An 8,066-nucleotide genomic window follows, 5' to 3' on the forward strand; every position below is an offset into this window, starting at 1 on the left:
GTGTCTTTGTAAGGGTCACAATACATGTTACAATCTGACTGTACAATCTTTTTAGATTTACCTAAACGATGTAATGTGAGGATCTACCTAATCTATCCATTCTGGGCTGGATTCAGATACAATGGTGTATCTATCCACCCGGCGTAACGTATCTCAGATACGTTACGCTGCCGTAATTTAGGGCGCAAGTTCTGTATTCAGAAACAACTTGCGCCCTTAGTTACAGTGGCGCAACGTATCTGTGTCGGCGTAAGCCCGCCTAATTCAAATGTGGATGATGTGGGCGTGTTTTATGTATATTACAGTAACTGTGACCCCGCGTATTTGACGTTTTTTACGTGCGCATGCTCGAAATTCCGCCGCAAATCGTCACTGCTTTCGACGTGAACGTAAATTACGTCCAGCCCTATTCGCGAACGACTTACGCAAACAACATAACATTTTCAAAACTCGACGCAGGAACGACGGCCATACTTAACATAGGATACACCTTATATAGCAGGGGTAACTATACGCCGTAAAAAGCCTAACGTAAACAACGTAAAAAAATGTGCCAGCCGGACATACGTTTCTAAATCGGCGTATCTAGCTCATTTGCATATTCCTCGCATAAATATACGGAAGCGCCACCTAGCGGCCAGCGTAAATATGCAGCCTAAGATACGACGGTGTTAGACACTTACGCCGGTCGAATCTTAGGGAAATCTATACGTAACTGATTCTATGAATCAGGCGCATAGATACGACCCCGCACACTCAGAGATACGATGGCGTATCTGGAGATACGCCGTTGTATCTTCTCTGTGAATCTACCCCTCTATCTGTATCTAATCAGGCAGGACCTTGCACTAGATAGCTGTTGACAGATCTAAAGAAGTTCGCACAATCAGATTGTAACGTGTGTGGGGAGCTTTAGGTTTATTCCACCTCTTTATTTGGCTTGATGACCAATAGTACTAGTGAAAAAAATCCCAAATATTAAGGCCCCTTTCACACTGGGGCGGGAGCTGCGGGGGTGGTATAGCGCTGCTAAAAATAGCGGCGCTATTCTGTCGGATTTGCCACGGGATTCGGCCGCTAGCGGTGCGGTAATAACCCCCGCTAGCGGCCGATAAAGGGTTAATACCGCCCGCAATGCGCCTCTGCAGAGGCGCATTGCGGGTGGTATTGCCGCGGTTTCCCATTGTTTTAAATTGGAAAGAGCGGTAAAGGAGCGGTTTACACGCCGCTCCTCTCACCGCTCCAAAGATGCTGCTGAAATGGTTAGCTTACATACTGTTTACACCTTGCTTCAATGAGGCTTTGATGAGGCTTCTGTGGGGCTTTAACCAGTTCCCATCCTGCGGCCGACTATTTACGGCCGCAAGGTTGGCTCTGATCTGCCGGGAGGCCGTCTATATACGGCCTCCGGCCACGCAGCACTGGGGGGTACGCGTGCACCCGCCGCGTCACACAGGTGCCGATGCGCGTGCCTGTCAGCCGCGATGTCCGCCAAGCACCCGCGATCATCAGTAATAATTCTATTACCTATTTTGTAGTCGTTATAACGTTTGCGCAAACCAATCACTATACCCTTTTTGCGATTTTTTTTTTACCAAAAATATGTAGAAGAATAAGTATCGGACTAAACTGAAAAAAATATATATATTCATAAAGAACTTGCGCCCTATGTTACGGCGGCGTAACGTATGTGGTCCGGCGTAAGCCCGCGTAATTCAAATGTGGATGGTGTGGGCGTGTTTTATCTAAATTTACTGTGACCTCACGTATTTGACGTATTTTGGCGCATGCGCTGTTCGTGAAAAAATCCCAGTGCGCATGCTCGAAATTCCGCCGCAAATTGTCATTGCTTTCGACGTGAACGTAAATTACGTCCAGCCCTATTCGCGAACGACTTACGCAAACGACGTAAAAATGTTAAAGCTTGACGCGGGAACGACGTCCATACTTAACATAGGATACGCCTCATATAGCAAGGGTAACTATACGCCGGAAAAAGCCTAACGTAAACGACATAAAAAAAAATGCGCCGGGCAAACGTGCGTTTCTGAATCAGCGTATCTACCTAATTTGCATATTAGACGCGTAAATATACGGAAGCGCCACCTAGTGGCCAGCCTAAAATTGCAACTAAGATACGACGGCGTAAGAGACTTACGCCGGTCGGATCTTAGTCAAATCTATGCGTAACTGATTCTATGAATCAGGCGCATAGATACGACGCCGCACACTCAGAGATACGATGGCGTATCTGGAGATACGACGGCGTATCTGGAGATACGCCGTCGTATCTCCTACCTGAATCTACCCCATTGTGTTTTTTTTTAAATTGTCGCTATATTTTTGTTTATAGCGCAAAAAATAAAAACCGCATAGGTGATCAAATACCATCAAAAGAAAGCTCCATTTGTGGAAAAAAACGAGCGTCAATTTTGTTTGGGACCCACGTCGCACGACCGCGCAATTGTCATTCAAAGCTTGACAGTGCCGAAAGCTGAAATTTCACCTGGGCGGGAAGGGGGTATATGTGCCCAGTAAGCAAGTGGTAATGAGACTTTGGTGGAGCTTCGATGGGACTTCGATGAGCCTTTGGTGGGGCTTCATAGGGGCTGCGTGGGGCTTCGATGAGGCTTCAGTGGGGCTTCATGCAAGCTTTAACAAAGCCTGTCCGAAGCCATGTTTCAAAGCAAGTGTAAACTAGCAGTTAATGGGCCAGATTCACGTAGCTCAGCGGATCTATAGATCCGCTCGTTCTACGTGAATTAAGATCGGCTCCCGCAAGTTTAGGAGGCAAGTGGCTAATTCACAAACCACTTACCTCCAAACTTGCGACGGCGGATCCTAAATCCCCCAGCGGAATTCAAATTCCGCGGCTAGGGGAGTGTCATATTTAAATCAGGCACGTTCCCGCGCCGATTTAAATGCACATGCGTCGTCCGGGGAATTTCCCGGCGTGCATTGCTCCCACTGACGTCAATAGGACGTCAGTGGTTGCGACGTGAGCGGGACTTGCGACGCGCGTGTTCGTGAATCGGCGTACGCAAACGACGTAGGAAAATTCAAATTCGACGCGGGAACGCCGGCTATACTTAACATTGGCTGCGCCTGATAAAAGAAAGGGTAAGTATACGACGGAAAACCGCTACGGAAACGACGTAAAAACAATGCGACGGGTCCGCGTACGTTCGTGAATTTGCGTATCTCGCTGATTTACATATTATTTATCGTAAATCAGCGGGAACGCCCCCGGCGCCATTTTTAAATTTAAAAAAAGATCCGACAGTGTAACACAGTGTAACACTGTCAGATCTTAGCCCTATCTATGCGTATCTGATTCTATGAATCAGACGCATAGATAGGACCAGTTTACGTCAGAGATACGATGGTGTATCTGTAGATACACCGTCGTATCTCTTTGTGAATCTGGCCCTATGTGTGTTGAAGCCAAAACAAGTGCAAATGAGCCCTAAAGGGCAAATCTTCCAATGGGGACATTAGTTTGGTGACCCTGGTGACTACAATGGATTTCCCTTTTTGGGGGGGTTTTCCTTTCACATCCTGTTTTTTTTTGTTGTTGTTATAAAACAGGCTTTAAGGCTTCCTCCCCCTCTCCTCTTTAGAAAATAGCTTTTAATTGGGGGGGGGGGGGGGGGGTACCTGGTTTCTGTTCGGATCGCCTAAATAAATAAATAAAGGAAGCCCCCAGAATTATGAACTCCATCACTGTTTCAAGATTCATAAATCCCACACTGAGATACTGAATTGTGTAATGACTTAATATCTTTTGCTATAAGTCAGTAAATATGCAAATATATTTCCTGCTTTCACCTATCACTAACATTTCTGGTGTTAGTATTTGCATATCAAATAGTAGACAGTACATACCCATGTGTGGCTCAGAAGAACAGCTGTCATGTTTATGCTATATATATATATATATATTATATATATATATATATATATATATACTAGAGGTTGCCGCACTCAAATCATTTAATGAATCATCGTATAGCATATTCGAAACTCCACCCAATAGTCATCCGTGTGTGATTGCAAGGTAACAGTTTCAGGCTTGTTTCAGTCTGTCGTCAGATCTGACACACGTCTAATGTTAAAGCTAAACTCTGGGATTCACAAAAAAATACTTTTGCAGTGTTACTCCTGCAAGGGTTAAACACTCGTTAACCACTTCCTTACTGGGCACATATACCCCTTCCTGACCAGGTGAAATTTCAGCTTCCGGCACTGCGTCGCTTTAACTGACAATTGCGCGGTCATGCGACTTGGCTCCCAAACAAAATTGACGTCCTTTTTCCCCCACAAATAGAGCTTTATTTTGGTGGTATTTGATCACCTCTGCGGTTTTTATTTTTTGCGCTATAAACAAAAATAGAGCGACAATTTTGAAAAAAAAACAATATTTTTTACTTGTTACTATAATAAATTGCCCAATTTTTTTTAAAAAAATATTTTTTTCTCAGTCTAGGCGATACGTATTATTCTACATATTTTTGTTAAAAAAAAAAAAAAATCGCAAGAAGCGTCTGGTTTGCGCAAAAGTTATTGCGCTTACAAAATAGGGGACAGAATTATTTTTTTTTTATTATTTTTTTTTACTACTAATGGCGGCGATCAGCATTTTTTTTTCGTGACTGCGACATTATGGCGGAGACATCGGACACTTTTGACACATTTTTGGCGCCATTCACATTTATACAGCGATCAGTGCAATAAATATGCACTAATTACTGTATAAATGTGACTGGCATTGAAGGGGTTAACAATAGGGGGTGAGGAAGGGGTTAATGTGTAGCCTGAATTGTGTTACTAACTGTGGGGGAAGGGGGGTGACTGTGGGGGAAGGGGGGTGACTGGGGGAGGTGACGGATGCTGTGTCCCTATGTACAAGGGACACAGATCCGTCTCCTCTCTCCCCTGACAGGACGTGGAGCTCTGTGTTTACACACAGAGCTCCACGTCTTGTCCCTGTAGCCGCCGATCGCGAGTCCCTGGCGGACATCGCGGCCGCCAGGCACTCGCATCGGCATCTCAGCGATGCGGCGAGCGCGCGCGTGCCTCCGCCAGACCCGCGGGCTGCGCGCGCAGGCCGTAAAAACACGGCCTCCCAAAGATGTAGAGCCACCCTGCGGCCGTACAAAGTCGTACGGCCGTCGGGAAGTGGTTAAGCATAGGGATTAGGGCCAAATTACTGTCCTTCAGATTTTAGGGGGCCGGACTGTGATCAATGAGAGTAGAAAAGGTCCCGACATCATTGAGAGACAAATAATGCCCCATTGTTTGTCTCAGTGGGAGTAATTGTGCCGCATCATTTGTGTCACTGGGAGGAATTGTGTCCCATCATTGGTGTCATTGGGCGAAATTGTGCACCATCATTAGTGTCAGTGGAAGGAATTGTGCCCCATTGTTGGAATCCCTTGAAGGAATTGTCCCCTATAATTGGTGTCATTGGGCCCCATTATTGGTGTCATCGGGAGAAATTGTGCCCCATTGTTAATATCATTAGGGGGAATAGTGCCCCATCTTTGGTGTAATTGGTAGGAATTGTGTCCCTTCATTGGTGAGAGCGGGAGGGAGGAATTATGTCCCATTGATGGTATCAGTGGATGAAACAATGGGCCCCGGGCAACAGTTTGGAGACCCCTGGGTTAGAGCAAAAGGCTTTAATACAGTTTGTTTCTCATTCTTCTTAGTGTTGTTATGATTTGTAGGCAGGCCCTCACCATCCTCATGTACACTGCATGTTTCTTGGTCCTGCTTAGTATGTGGTGATGTTAGTGGGCAACTGCTAGCCAGAACCCCTAAAAGGAGAGCCCTGTGGAAAAGGGAAGGCAACCACAGTGAGGAACAAGGTAAGTAGCTTATTCCTCAACCTCTTTGTAACAAGTATTTAACCTTCACAAACCAGGGAGGATCCTCTGCAAGGTTATTTTTTTCTCATGTCTGGAGTTGGGATTCAATTACAAAGTATCTGATTATGTCCCTGGGAACTGGAAATTGCATGGGTATTAACCTTATAGCAAATTAGTCCCGTGCCAGTCTATACAGAGAAATGTTAGTGACTAGAAAACAAAACATTAAGGGGTTGTAAAGGTTCATTTTTTATTTTCTAAATAGGTTCCTAGGGCCAGATTCACAAAAGAGATACGACGGTGTATATCCTGATACGCCGTCGTATCTCTGAGATACGATTGTCGTATCTATGCGGCTGATTCATAGAATCAGTTACGCATAGATAGCTCTAAGATCCGACAGGTGTAACTGTGTTACACCGTCGGGTCTTAGGCTGCAATTCTAGGCCGGCCTCTAGGTGGCGATTCCATTGCGGTCGGCGTAGAATATGCAAATGACTAGTTACGCCGATTCACGAACGTCCGCTTTGGCCGTCGATCTAAATTTACGTCGTTTCCGTAGAGATGCGTCGCATAAAACTAAGCATGCCCTCTAGGTGGTGTAACCCATGTTAAGTATGGCCGTCGTTCCCGCGTCGAAATTTTAAATTTCACGTCGTTTGCGTAAGTCGTCCGTGAATGGCGCTGGACGCCATTTACGTTAATGTCGAAACCAATGACGTCCTTGCGACGTCATTTAGCGCAATGCACATCGGGTAATTTTACGGACGGAGCATGCGCAGTACGTTCGGCGCGGGAACGCGCCTAATTTAAATGGTGCCCGCCCCATTTGAATTAGGCGGGCTTGCGCCGAGCGGATTTACGCTACGCCGCCGCAAGTTTACAGGTAAGTGCTTTGTGAATCAGGAACTTACGCTGTAAACTTGCGGCGATGTAACGTAAATGGGATACGTTACGCCGCGGCTAAGTTACGCGGAAATACGTAAATCTGGCCCCTAGTGCATTGTTGGTTTACTTACCTTTTCCTTCGATTTCCCTTTTAAATGTTTTTTTTCTTTGTTTTCTTTGTCTGAATTTCTCATTTCCTGTTCCTCCTCAGTAAGCTGTTGAGGCTGACTAACTCCCAGCCAGAACAGCTCGGATGATGGTGGCAAGCTTACAATGGAGAAACAGGAAGTGAGAAATTCATACAAAGAAAAAAAACATTTAGAAGGTAAATCGAAGGAAAAGGTACGTGAACCAACAATGCACTAGCTTAACCACTTAAGGACCCCTTCACGGCGATATACGTCGGCAGAATGGCACGGCTGGGCACAATCACGTACCAATCACGCACAATCACGTACCTGTACGTGTCTCTTTAAGCCCAGCCGTGGGGTCCGAAGCTCCGTGACCGCGCCTGCGCCGGAGCTGAAGAACGGGGAGAGATGTGTGTAAACACACCTTCCCTGTTCTTCGTTGTGGCAGTGTCATTGGTCGTCAGTTCCCTGATATAGGGAAAGACGATCAATGACATCACACGTCCAGCCCTGCCCCCTACAGTTAGAAACACATATGAGGTCACACTTAACCCCTACAGCGCCCCCTAGTGGTTAACTTCTAAACTGCATTTGCCATTTTCACAGTAAACAATGCATTTTTATAGCACTTTTTGCTGTGAAAATGACAATGGTCCCAAAAATGTGTCAAAATTGTCCGATGTGTCCGCCATAATGTCGCAGTCACGAAAAAAATCGCTGATCGCCGCCATTAGTAGTAAAAAAAAAATATTAATAAAAATGCAATAAAACTATCCCCTATTTTGTAAATGCTATAAATTTTGCACAAACCAATCGTTACCAAAAATAGGTAGAAGAATACGTATCGGCCTAAACTGAGGAAAAATATTATTTATTTATATATTTTTGGGGGATATTTATTATAGCAAAAATATTGCATTTTTTAAAAATTGTCGCTCTATTTTTGTTTATAGCGCAACAAATAAAAACCGCAGAGGTGATAAAATAACACCAAAAGAAAGCTCTATTTGTGGGGAAAAAAGGACGCCAATTTTGTTTGGGAGCCACGTCGCACGACTGCGCAATTATCAGTTAAAGCGACGCAGTGCCAAATAGCAAAAAGGGGCAAGGTCCTTAACCTGCATAATGGTCCGGGTCTTAAGTGGTTAAAGGAACCAATTTTGAAAATAAAAAACAA

The sequence above is a fragment of the Rana temporaria genome, chromosome 1 (assembly GCF_905171775.1).
Source record: "Rana temporaria chromosome 1, aRanTem1.1, whole genome shotgun sequence".
Lineage (NCBI taxonomy): Eukaryota > Metazoa > Chordata > Amphibia > Anura > Ranidae > Rana > Rana temporaria.